This window comes from Chroicocephalus ridibundus, chromosome 4 (genome assembly GCF_963924245.1).
Source record: "Chroicocephalus ridibundus chromosome 4, bChrRid1.1, whole genome shotgun sequence".
NCBI classification, from domain to species: domain Eukaryota; kingdom Metazoa; phylum Chordata; class Aves; order Charadriiformes; family Laridae; genus Chroicocephalus; species Chroicocephalus ridibundus.
This window is the reverse complement of record NC_086287.1, coordinates 82,643,531-82,657,841: the sequence shown is the minus strand read 5'-3', so window position 1 is coordinate 82,657,841 and position 14,311 is coordinate 82,643,531.

Sequence of the window (14,311 nt, the reverse complement as noted above, 5' to 3'; positions counted from 1 at the left end):
ATAGGCAAAAATTACTGCAAATGCAAACTTGTATCACGGGTTTGGCAGCCTCAAGGTGATGATTTCCTTGAAGTTCAACACAAAGTTGTTGAATATTTCAATTGATTGCATTGGGCAATTCTCCATTCATTTAATCAGATTAACATATATCTTGCATATTCAACATCAATTTTACATGCTCTAATCCTATAACGTATAAAAGGTTGCAGTGCAATACAAGCCCCAAAACCTACTGTATCTGTTGGTAAGCTTTTAAGTAACACGTAGATACACACACGGAGATTCAACTAGCGTAACCAATTATCTGCTTGTATTGATAGAAAACAACTTTTGAATAAAAAAAAAAAAGCATCAATTCCTCATTTGGAAGTAAAGATGCATGCTCTACATATAACATATTCATCAATTACAGAAAAAAATAATTGATTTTTTCTTCTATTCATACACCTGCTAATTAAAAATTTACTTTTTAAGTACAGCGTGAAACTTTCAACGTCCTTAAATATTTCATATACCTCTAATAGTAAAACTCAGTGACCCATACAGTAGTTTACAACTGCTTTTAGGATAGGTCCTGATTCAGAAAGCCCTGAAGTGCTGACATTTCATTGACTAGTCACAATTTCTAACGTGCTAGTAACAAAACAATCCTGGAATATAAGAATCATAAACTCAACGTATCAATCCATCATTCAGAATTGCTTTCATAAAAGAATTATTAATGCTTCAGTCACCTACATGCGAAGGTAACACCAAACAGCCTTTTATATAGCTAGAACCAGCATGAGAAGTCAAAGGGTGTTTAACCATGATTAAACATATTTCATACAATAGCAATCTCTTCCCAGGAAACAAAAGCTTGGTATGCCACCATAATTAGACAAATGTTGTTAGTCACAAAATGAATGTCTAAACACAAGCTAAAATTAACTCAGCGCAACATCCTAAATCCATAGTTATTCCATGGAAATGGAATTATTGGCATATTAAACTTTCACATTTACTACGTGCAACAAATATGAGCCTTCCTCCTGCAATCTCAGGAGGAAAATCTATTGCACCGATGCTGGGGTCCATTTAAGTGCATGTGTACGTAAAGGATTGGGCCCTAAATCTGTATAGACATTTACTTTTATATGCAGGTAATGTGTTATACGGAGCCCGTACATGAAGTCTTAAAGTGAGACAGAGCATAATAAAAACGGTACAGGAAGAAGAAAAGTACATCGGCATGTGAAGTATTCCCTCTGCAAATGCACTCTTTAGTTGTCGCATCAGAATTTAATACAATTTGGGGGTGAAATTAAGGTTGTTTAGCTGCTGAACAGCAAGGCTGTTCCTGAGTTTGCAGTGGGCGTATCCCGTTGTACTCCATCAACTGGATTCGGTCAGGAGTCAGTCAGACTCCCACTCCTCTGAACCCTGAGCTTCTACCCCTTTTGGAGTTAGTCCTGCTTGGAGATACATTTCTGTAGTCGTAACAGCAAACAAACAATTTTTTGTTTGGAAATATGTTTAAAATGTATGTGTGTGTATGCACTGTGCACACACACATTTGTTTCCACACTTGCCATAGAGAGGAAACCATTTTATGGCAAGTATCCAACCCTTCACATTATTTCTCTGGCAAACGCTAAAATGTCTGTCAACATCATGTAAACAGGCTGGCAGGGAATTTTGAAGAAAGAAAATGAAAGCTGCCATTTATTCTGTGCATGACACCATTTAAACATTTTTCAAAACATTAAATGTTGAATTGCCATTTAAAATTTTGAATCATTCATCAACATGACATAAGGTGGCATGCATGTCCTTATAAATTCAAACAGATCAATCCCAGAATGACCTACTAAAAAGCAATCAAGAACCTCAAAGCATGTAAAGGTGCTATAAACTGCGGCAGATAGCGCAGGGACAAGATGACGCTAAGCAACACATCTGGTCTTGGTCCTCCACACAGAGACAGTCAAATGTGGTTTGATTTTGAAGACGTTAAGTGTTCACGGTTGCAAGTTGTTCATATTTGCTCAGATTGGCTCTGGGATTTAATCAAGAAGCCTTTTCACGCTGGGGACCAGTTTGCAGCCTCATGTGGCTTTGCAACTAACTCCAGTAGTTGCTCTGGAACGGCCCCATCAGAGAGGAGCCGTCAGAAACTCTGCAAAGCAGCTGACGGAGACGCCGTTTGCCCAAGGCAAACATCCCCGCGGGCAGCACGGCACAGATGTCCTGGGGAGCCATTCCTCCCCTGCCAGGGCTCCTGCCCCGCGCTCGTCCCCAGGGACCCAAAGGTCCTGGGCTGATTTCGCCCCAATACGTGTGATTCTTGAAGTTTTGGTAAGAACTTCAGCAAGGAATAATATCATTTAAACATTCCTTTGAATACATCCTGCTGATCCCAGTGATTTGTTGGGCACCTCACTGTTTGTTGTGTGACAAGTTGGACTTTGGACAAGGTCAGCTCTTGAATCTTGATTATGTTTTTTTCCCCTTGAGCCAGAAGACATTGATTTGTACATCTAGTTTACCTTGTTTTCTTAGCCATTTGTGACACAGTACAACAGTTCCCATCGAAAAAAGTGTCATGTAAATAAATTACAACTTAGGACGTATACATTAAATAATTTTATAAATGAACTTTAAAAATGAAGGAATAAAAAATGCCAGTCCCAGCTTCTATGGCTGCAGTGATTATTCTGATCATGTTGTCATGTGTAATGAAGCACAGTCCCATCATTAATCAAAAGAACCAATCAGATAACTAATTTAGGCAATATTCTTTACCACAGGACATGTCGGTCAGTAAAAATGCATTAAAATAGCAAAAGATCAATAGTAGACACTAGGGACTGTGTTTACAAACCAGTCTTAAACTTTAGGGTATTGTATTCTCAGTCATACTGGGCATCTGATTCTTTTTAAAGATAAAATAACATATAAGATAAATGCTGAGATTTTATTTTCAGTTAATAATGTGCATTAGAGGCTGTCTGCTACAAACATATGAATTGCTGCGTTACTTAATGATTTCCACAAAAGCGTGTTTAGCTACTTTCTAAATACACTGTAACTAGACTGGAGTGACACTGCACAGGGAAGAGTTGGCAGGTTCAGGATTTACCGATGTGTGCCTTCAATACCTTGCGTGGAAGCCCACATCAAACACCATACCTGGCAAACACTATTTATGTTCTGCCTTGGGCAGCCTTGTGTTTTACATAGTCAATACCTTTATTTAAATGCGGATTGAAAGGACTTTGTTGCGAGCCGAGGCATACTTTTTCTAAGTTGGATCCTTTTTTTCCTTTTTTCTTTTTTCCCTGAGAATGAGATTTTTTGCAAATCATTCCAGTAATGAGAAAGTGCATCTCAGATGTGAAATATCTCCATTGGATTTAATCCTTTCAAAATGGCAAAGGGAAAAGTAGAACAGAGCCTTAGAATAGCTGCGGCCCAGGTAAAGTCTGCTGCCCAGCCGCACACGTAGCATCACCCTACTGAATGAAGCCGTTCCTGGCTGCACTGCCAGCCTCGAGAGCCACTGAATAAGAGTGTAAAACCACAACGGAGTGTAGAAGCTCAATAAGTAGCCTCAGCACTTAACCAGAACCATAACGAGCCACATTATTCAACTTGCACATGCAACGTGCGTGAACAGAGGGAGCGCTAAAATACCAACGTGACAGCGTCACGGGTAGGAACAGCGTATTAGGGGGATGCAACATTTATATAATCTCTGTTTGGGAACACACACCTCATTTTCAGAAATACTCAGGAGCTGCCCATGCTGCTGTAAACATCAGTGCGAAGTGGAAAGGCAGTTGGCACCTCCATCAGAAGAGCCATGGTCCGGCCAGCACAGTAACAGCTCACCTGAAATGCTAAAAGTTGTTTCTATCAACCCGGTTTTGTAACAGCCTCTCAGACCCTGTCCTGTCGCCACGTGGGGAAGGAGGAATGGACAATCGAGTCATGCTTTGCCATTTCTATGGAAAAAAAAAATAAAAATCCTACAATTTGGAATAACAAACAGCTTGAGAGGAAAAAAAAAAATCAACCAAAAAACCCAACAAAAAAACCCACAACAAACGCCAACGAAGTACAATGCAGTTATTTAAAAATGGCAGGATGTAACTCACAAAGCAGCAACAGGGCACAGCTACAGAATACAACACACGAGGAAAACCTGTGGACCAGTGGGGTCCTTGTTCTTGCCACAAGCTGCGGCTTCGTGGCGGTCATATCTGCGGTTGCATATCTGATCGCACTCAGAGGAATATTCTTATTGAACTATTGAATTCCTGTTCAAATTACTTACGTTCTGGCCTCCACAATGTTCTGTGTGCCGAGATTCTGTGACGCGTACAAAAAAAAAAACCCAAGGAAGTTTTTTTCTACAAGTTAAATTTTAAACCTGCTGCCTGATAGCTTCATGCAAACCTCCTAGCTCTTAAACAACTGTTCCCACCTCTCCTCACATTTTCTTATAGCCATCTCTTTTCCGAGCCAAAAAATGCTAATCTATTTAATCTGTCATCACCCCGGAAGTGGTTCTATGCCTTGTGGACTTCCTCAGCACCTTCTCTAGTTCAACGATAGAGCCAGTCCCTCCAAGGGACTTTGGTGGCCTACAAACACGGAACTAGTAAGAACGTCACCAGAAAAATAAAAGCAGTCACAACGTATGTGGCTGTGCTAGTGGCATGGGGACAAGACGACAGCAAGAAATATGCCACAAAACACTTTAAGTAGTCTCATTGAGATCGGTTATAATGCTCATGGGTTTAACAGTAATCGCATGCTTAAGCATTTTAAGGCCTGGCAGATTTGATAAATGAGTTGGTAGAAGACTGCTCCTGTAGTCCAAAACACACCTAGTAGTACTTACCTTCAGAGAAGCAGGAAAGCATCTGAGATATTTGAGCTGCTGAGGACCCTTGCATTCTTCTGTTGTTTCAAGAGATTTTATTAGATAATGTTTGCTGATGTTTTTCTTAAAAACACAGAACCTTATTTTATTGTACATAATTCAATTACTTCTTTCTATCCAATAAAATACGCTCATCCAAATAAAATCAGAATTACTTCCCTCTTTTGGCTTGGGTACAGCATCTTTTGTACCCAGCTAAGCAATCTTCACAGTGCTTGGCAATAATCCTGCTTAGAAGGGCAGGATTTAGAACAGATGCAGACTTCTCCATGTCGGGGTGCTACCAAGTTCTCTGTTGATTAGTAGGGTGCGTAATTGGGTATGACAGAATATAGATTTCTGGCAGCAAATCATTTCTAATGGGAGAAGCCACTTGCTGAGGACACCCACTTCAATTAAAGGTAGACCAAGCCTCTGAGTTAGGATGTTAACCCTGTGACTTCTCCCAGACCCACTACTTTTAGGAACTGGAATTCGGTGTCTGGCTGTGCCATTAACAGAGCAACAATCATGATGATAATGCGTAAACTTGGAAGTGGAAACAAGGCTTCACCAGAAAATAGTTTGCTGAAGCTGTCTCGCATGTAGCAATAATCTTTGATCATAGAATACCGTATAAATATTATGCAAACACCGTATGCTGTGATATGCGCTAACCTCCAGCTAAGTGGAAGATCTCAAAAACATTTAATTTGTAAACTAATCGTTGCTGTGGATGTAGGTACGCTCTTTGTATGTGCAGTGTCAGCCCTTTGTGGGCCTTTGTGCATGTGGTCCTCGCATGCGCATCCCAGTTTGAAGTGGAAGGGGTAGAAGACCAAATTCTTCTGACTCACCACAGGAGTTCTGCGAAGACAAGCGTCTATTTAGACACCATGACACGATGCCTGTTGCAAAGCCCACTGAAGTCACACGGAGCTTTTCTGTTGGCTTAAATTCTACCGCCTCTTCCGCTTAAAACTGATCTCAAAGCAACAAGTTTTGTGTGTTTTAATACCTTCATCTGCTTATTTTTGATTAGACAGCATGTTCACCCCACTCGGAAGCAAATGAAAGGGTGAAGCAGTGTGTGTTACAGACAGATATGGGGATACAAGGTTGCCGTGAACCAGATATGAGTCCCTGTTTTATCATGTGGTTATCTCCTTGAAATCAGCAATAATCCTTATGTGCTTAATGTAAGGCATGTGCTCAAGTGCTTCATTTGATTAAAGCCTGACTGATTGGGCTAAGGCTTTTGATCTTGGCCTCTTCTTTTGAGAGCAGAAGAAAGAAAAGGGAAATCAGTCTTAGACAGCTATATTTACAGCACCACGTATGCCACTGCTGCTGTTCCATGGGAGCCATGACCTTATCTGCGATGAGGGTTCTCCACCCCACTGAGCAGCTCTGTGCAGACAGGTTTTGCACATAGCGCTGCAGACCCATCGGCTGGGCCATGGTGGTTGGGCATCGGTGACTTCCCTGCAGCTGGTGGGAAGGGCACAGTCCTGTGCTGCCGCTGCTATGTGGAGCTTTGGCACCGGCGATGCTCCTGAGGACTCAACACCTGACCCAGGGCCTGGGGTTGGTGCCTGGGGCTTGGTGCTGCGCAGGCTCTTGGGAAGATGTGCAGGATCCCGCACAAAACACAGCGATGGGGGAAATGGCCGAGCCTGATGGCAAGGCACCTCCGCAGTAGTTTTCACTGCCAGCTCACTCCTGTGCTACTGGAGTTTCCCAAAGGAGCCTTTTAAGAGCTGCCACCAACTTTCCCATGGCCCATACTTCCTCCTGTCACATCATTGTCTCCTGGATGGTTGGGCATGACCCGTGAGAGTTATGGATCCAACTGGGAGAGCGGGGAGGAGTGCAAGGACAAAGAGCTGTGCAGCATATGTATCGCACACTTGTACAAGACTTCTGGAGGCTGCAGAGAGCAGCCTCCAGCATTTGCTCCCACAACTTCTGTAGCAACTTTTTCCTGCGCAACAGATTTCGTTCTGAGTCTTTTCACAAGTGCGGGACTGCGATCACATACAAGACTCGCATCTAAAATGCAGCAGTTCATAGAGTAAAAAATGTCAGCTGCTTAACACTACACAGCAACAGTACAAACCAAGATGTGAAACATATCGAGCTGGAACTACAGGGGAATTTCAGGCATAAAATGTAATTGCTGGAACTGGAGTTTAGCCAGCACACCAGGATTCACACCCCTGTCTTGCAAAAATACTGCAATGAGGTGTGCGAACCACAAATAATCACGACCTCAAATTTATGACTTACAGGCATCCTAGCATGGTGTTTCCAGCAATACTGTCTTCTCCCAGCACCATACTGGGACATTTGTTCTGTGTTGACTCAAAGAGGAGAATATTGCCCACTGATTTACCAGCACCGCTACGTGAAGTGCGATGGGCCTCTTTAGACATCCCTTACTCAAGTAACGATGCCTCACAGCTTGTGAGATATAACAACATCACAGCATTAATTGGCATAACTGCAACTACAGCATGAAGACTCTGTACCTTCTAAAATGTTTTTTAAGAGATCATTTTAACTAAATCTTTTAATTAACAATGTCATATATTTTTATTGCGCTTTTGAAGATGACAATAATAAACACAGATAATAATTTGTAGAGAGAATATGAAGAGTGATGCAGGGTACTCTTTTATTCTTTGTTAAATCTACAGTTAAATTTGTGCCCTGCAAAAAATATCTTAATTTACTGCCATGATTCCCTTCACGTTAAAAAGGATTTTATGGTAGCACGGGTCAAACATTTGCCATCAAAATGTTTTCAGAAAAATTCACATCTGTTCTGTTGAAAATATTTCAAGGAAATATTTGCTTTCCCTGAAAAAAAAAAGGAATTGGGAAATTAAAGAATCAAAACATACCACGACAGAAGAAAATACTTTCCTCGGAAAAGCTTTGGGAAATGCATAGTAGAGCATATGTGTTGCTCCTCTCAAAAGGTGACAGAGGCCCTCCTTCCTCCCCCAGTACATCCTACAGTAACTTGTCCCATCAGAAAGCAACCAGAGGATACACCTGGGGTAGGAAACACTGGCCCAGACCCACAGGCTTGTGTGGCTCTAGGGCTGGCATGGTTCATCCAACACAAAGAGCTCCTGCAGTTGCACGGACTGGCATGACACTCTTATTTTGGTATACTTTTTTGAGCTATATAAACCAAACAAGGGAGTTACAACTAAATAAGCCTTTCAATTGTATTCTTCGGACAAATTTTGGTATCTAACCAATACATTAAAATACGTATTTTTAAACACAACACAAATGTTGCAGCTCACTGACCTGTGAAACAATGGAAATATGAAGAACAGTGAGGATTAAACCACTTTAAATCCCTCCAGCTCTCACTCATACACCATACAGGGAGAAAATAAAAGCGGATACATTTACACCGAGCTCTGTCCTCATTTATAAAGTGATTCCATAACACGTACAGGCTCCGGCACAATGGATAGTTATTTTTGATCTGTGCTGCATTTTAAACACAACAGTTTTTAAAGTTAAAGGAATCTGATTAACTCAGTGTTACAACTGACAGAAAAGTGACAAGGTCCAGCAGAAACAGATGTTCCCTGCAAGTTGCTTCTTCCATCCCACGCATCTTTTAAGAAACATTCAAATTCCATTTGGCACTTCTCCCAATAATTTTTCCCCATCTTTAATGCAATTGTAGGAAAATTTGACGCTTATCTCACTGCTATAAATTGAACAATAGTATTAAAGAACATCACTCACATTAAATCTAAGAAAGCGAGACCATAATAATGTACATGGTTTTATGCTAATCCCTTACCAGTAGTCTTGTGTGCTCTCTTTTGCTCGCATTAAAACTCTGCTTAAGGTAGATTAGTCTGTGCAAACCTACCATGCCTGCTGCACTCTGCTAGAGATTTCACCTCTGCATGTGGACCAACCTTCAGCAACACCATGCTGAGACCAACAGAGTCTCAGAGATAGAAGGTACTTCTGTGGCAGGTGGAAATCAGGCCAACAGTTCATCCCTACACACCTAACAATTCGTATCAACTGGAAACACGAGGCACTGCAAACCAAAATGCAAGTCAGTGATGGGAGTATGAGCACCGAGAAGTATCGATGTCTTGTGGAGGAACCCCAAATAAATGTCTGTTAGTGGTTCAGTATGGAAAAGAAAAAGAATTTAGCTAGAAAGGTCCCAGCCGTTTCATCATATCTGCTGAATGTGAAAAGCTTTAAAAACAAAAGAAGGGAATGTATGTGTGTATATATTATACAGTTTAATAACTCTGCTCTAACTACAAATTAATTCGAATCTTGTACTTGCATTAAAAATGAACTCTATCTATTTTATGTTGATCATTAACTAAGAATATTTCACACTAGAGATTTGTCATATTAAGGAGAATTGAAACCACTTATATCAATTAATTGTATTATACATAATCTTTACATAGATTACCAAAAATAATTTAGATTCTATATTAAGGAAATATTAAATACGAATTCTGCAAGGAGTCATGACCCAAACTCCTGTCTAAATAATATTTTGGGACAGGGAAAGGAACGATCGAAGTGTAAATCAAAAGCTGATTGTGAGAACTCTTCAGTGAAATTTCTCCATTGAAGAATGCAATGTAATACAAATTATGCGTTTCTTGCAAACCTGTCAGTATCCTTAGGGACAGTATCTCAGAGATGGGATGGAGAAGGAGGGGTTACAGCCCAGTGCTCTCAGCAAGTACATAAAATAGGAGGTCCTAAATCCAGCAGGATAACCTGAAGCTGGGTCTCCTACATGCCAGAAAGCCTTGTTTTGGAGTTTCCTCTCTCCATTCGTGCTTTTTAAAATAATAATAATGATACTGATAATGGTGGTAATAATGGTAATAATAATAATAATAATAAACCACAAGTCAGCTTTTATTGTTGAATATTAAAAAAAAAACTTGGCAAGACCTTGAAGCAACGGTGTTTCTCAATCATCCTCATTTCTCATGGATAAATTAATCCCACTAACCTACGAAAACAGTCAAATACAGAGTAGAAGAAAGCTGGTCTCTACTAGAGACCATTAGGTCAAGCAGTCCCAGAAGGGCATGAGGCTCATACAATTAAGAAACTTTTGACCAGCTTCAGAAAAATACCTGCCAGTACGAATGCCAACCAGACAATCAATGCCAAAAGCTTAGTGAGTATTGCGCCAATTTTCACCTCCGTACAGTACCTGGCAATCACTTCACAGCAGCAGGAGGAAGTTCTGCAGCAGGAGAGGAGAGGACCACAGGGGCTACAATACCCCAAGGCACAGAGGAGGGGGTCAGAGACCACGAGGAGTCCAGAAAAAGCAGTAACGATCCAGAACGCGCTGTACCATTGCCAGTGATTCTGCAGCAGGGCAGGATTCTTGGCACAGGAAAGGGAAATAAATACTTATTAAATAATTGCTTACCTATTCAATAAAGCCAGCTTTGAACACAATTAACAGAAAAAGAGTCTAAATCAACTGGACACATGGTTCATTGTGAATTATTCATTTAGGGCTGTTCCACCACACATGAACCGAAGCAGTCACACAAGACAACATCAGCGGTATCATTTAGATGATACAGACTTTTCTCAACCCAGAGAAGGCACAACCTACTCTACACAAGACAGAAACGATGATATGCACCACCTCACAGTCACCGTGCCTGCCTTAATAGACCATTAACATTTTGTATATAACTGTCACGATGTTTCCGCAAAAATACATATCCTCTGCGTGTCAAAACACAAACCTTTAAGTTTGCTCATCTTTCCTCAGAGGAAGACACAGTAAGCCTCTGCCACAGCAGCCCCCTTGGGAGCGTGTCCGTTATCATGTTTTGGCACTGTGCAGGGCCTGGCATTCTTCACACAACCTGCAGATAGCCCAACTAATTCTTGGAAAGAGATTTCAATACAAACTTCCCCAGAATATTATGGGAGACCCACTCAATTCTGAGTAAAACCTTGAAACAACTGACGAAAGGTTTTTGACGTGCTAACTACCAGATTTACAAGCAGCAAAAGTACATGCTATAGATCAAATTCCAATTACATTCTACCCTTCTCTGAAAAGGAAACAAAAACTTAGCCAAATATTTCTGATTTTGTGTGAGTTCCACAATCACCAAGCAGTCCACAAAGAGAATTCCTAAAGAAAAAATAAATTGCTAAACTTTACATCTGAATAATTCTCTGCTTCAGTGCCATATCATCCTCACATCTGTCATTACCCCATGCCTTTTCCATGCAGGACAAATTAATGATAGGGGAAGCTTCAGAAGTCCCACAAAACCCTGGATGTCAGGACCTTGTGTGCTGCCAGAGAGATGTCTCAGCATGTTGCAAATGCAATTTGAAAATTCTGGATTTGGAAATAGGGCTGTTTAGCTCCCGGATGATGCAGAGAATCAATTAATTAACAAGTGACACGAGACCTACCCATCTCTTTGCTTCACCATCCCACTGGGAAGCAGGAGGAGCGCTGAGCATCCCCCGGAGCGCGGAGGCAGCCCGCGGGGTTGGGGAATAGGGCTGCAGCTCCGTTCGCTGCTGCGCAGCTCCCACCTTTCAGAGGAGCTGAAGCTTCATCAGCATTTACTGCTGCCACAATCAGCTCTGAGGCTTTTCCCACCGCCTGAGACTCAGAAAGGAAGGGAAAACAGCGATGCCGTGCTAAGGGAAAGGCTGCTTGTCACACTACCATAAACAAAGGCATCAAAGACAGGCCATGTTAAACAAGAGTTTTGCTTTATCGAGGAAAGTCGCAGACAATTTAATCCAAAATTTCAGTAACCATTCTGATATGATTTTTTAATGCAGCTGGTTTTTACCTTATGGTCAAAACCAAAACCAATCAGAACACAAATGAGAATATTTGCAAAACCCAAAACAAAGAACAGCTCCAAGACCTCAACGTTCTGGAAAAGAGACCTTTTTAAACTTTTCTATCTAGTAAGTGTTCACAGTACTGCCTGTCCAAGAGCAGGCAATGCGACTAAACTGTCGCAGGGTCACAGAGCCCAAACGCAAATGGTGTTAAAAGCCAGCTCTCTCCAGCGAGCTGCGGGGACGACACAGGGACAAACATGGTGGAAGTGGCCACGTCTCACCAACAGGGAATGCAACAGCTTGAACAAAACATTTTCACCAGTTTCACAGTGAAAACTTTGTTTCAGGAAAGATAAGGGGAATTAAAAATTCCCGCAATAAGGCCGAGCACCGCTGAGCTGCCTAACCCAGCACAGGCTCCAGTCTTCCGTCCTCTCCCTTCCCTTCAGTTTCTTTCCTCGAGGCAGATGGATAAAATTAGAAACAGGCACATAATAGTGATCTTCATTCAAACAGTTTCTTGTTTACTCTCTGCCACCTACTTTGTCTACAGCTTTCTTTCAAGTAAATCATACAATTACTCTTTTCCACCCACTCTACATGTTAAGTGACATTTGATTAACAAATAAACTAACCCTTAATAAGAAAACTATTGTCTAAATAAGCGCTAATACTTTAAATTAAGTACTTTAAATACACCTAATTATGTATTTAATCAGGATTTAACAGGACATGCACTGTATGCTAACTAAACACAAAAATCAGATTACTTAAAAGGTATTTATTGAGGCTTAAGAATTATATAGAAAAGAAGTATTTGCTACAAGCTGGCCCATATAACTTTTATTTACTTTAAATAACATTAATGAAATAAATGCTTAAGTCCAGTGATATCACTTACAGTTGCTTCGTGGTTAAAAATACGTATGTCACACAAATAGGATTGTTCCCATATGGTATGCATAAATGCATTTAACCTGGAAGCATCAAGCTGGTTTCCCGTATCCCACATCTTACATCTGAGCCTCGCTAGCTTGTTTCTAACTATTGGCATTTGGGAACTGCCAAAATTCAGAATTTGTGGTCTGTGGGAAGCGTCAGCATTTTGAAATCAGTTTCCATTCAGATTCAGAACCACCGTTTTTTTTTTTTTCTTTTTTTTTTCCCCCCTTCCCTTTTATTTCCCGTTTTTCCCTAAACTTTTCACAGACTGGAAATCCATCAGAGCTGCCCAGAGCCATGCCTGCTGGAAGCCTGGGGGTCTGCCTGGGAGTCTCCTTGTGTTCGGGGACAGGGTCTTCCTATGCAGATGTAAATCCGGAAAGCCGAGGTCTGGGATGCGGGGCAGGCTTTCGGCTGTGGCTACCTTCGAGCCGCGAGTGCTGGCAGGCAGCCACCCAGCCACGCAGGTGACCTGGCAGGAAACCAGACAGATTTACAATGAAAATCTGCTTAGCAGGCTAGGTTCTCTGGGAAGATTCATTGAAAGCCAGATGTTTTCATGAAATGTTTCGCTTTTGACGAATCGGCATTTTCTGATGGAAAAAAAAAAATAAAACAACTTTCTCTCTGAAAACTTCCTCTGAGCTCTGCCAGCAGCCACTGAGAGGAACCAACAGCTGCCCGGTGGGGCTGGACACTGCTTGGGACAGTGTCCCAGGGCCTCCCAGCTCCTGATCCTCCTCCCTCACTCCAGAGGTGCCCACCACAGCTCGGGCTACAGGAGGGATCCTGCTGTTCTCCTCCACTGCTGTGCGCGGGAGCCGGCCCCAAGACAACCACCCCTGGTGCTCTCCTACCTCCAGCACTCGTGTCCAAACACTGGCTCCACACCAAGCGGAGCAGGAGCAAACACAACAATATCTTCAGGGTCTCTGAGCAGCCCTAAAAACCCCCAGTCTGACCATCAGCAGGCGGGCAACCCCCTGGGGGTGGGTGCTCCCAGGGTATCAGCATTACACCCGCCCGCCTCATCCCCTGGTGCAGCAACCCAAGGGTGGTGGTGGCACAGGAGCCCCCCCGGGAGCTGCTGGTGGGGTGTCCCTGGCTGCCTGCCTGCCTCCGGCTGTGTCTCATGCACCAGCCTCTCCAGCAAACCCGCAGGCGCCGGCAGCAGCACCCCAGGGATCTAACAAGCTTTAGCTTCCAGGTCTTCTTGCCACCTTCTGCTGTCTAATGCTGGCTGCCGACACGAGCAGCCAAAGGCAGCCGGGGCTTGACAGCTGAACACAGCTCAGACAGATAACGGCTTGTGTCTAACAAAGCCATTCCTAATAAAAATAAATAGCATAAAAGCGATGAGAAGAGGACCGTGCTGCACGCAGGGCTTGGGGAGTGACTGAAGTGTGGCGCTTCTTTCAAAACGTGAGCTATCTGGAAGTGGCACTGAAGGCAAGCCCATGAGAAGTGCTGATGAAAACTCTGCTTAAAGACCTCTTTTTCGGAGGCAAGCAATGCCATACGTCTTTCTCTCAGCAGCAGGCCAGACCCACTACTTTGTTTCTGGTGCTACAGTAAATGGTACAC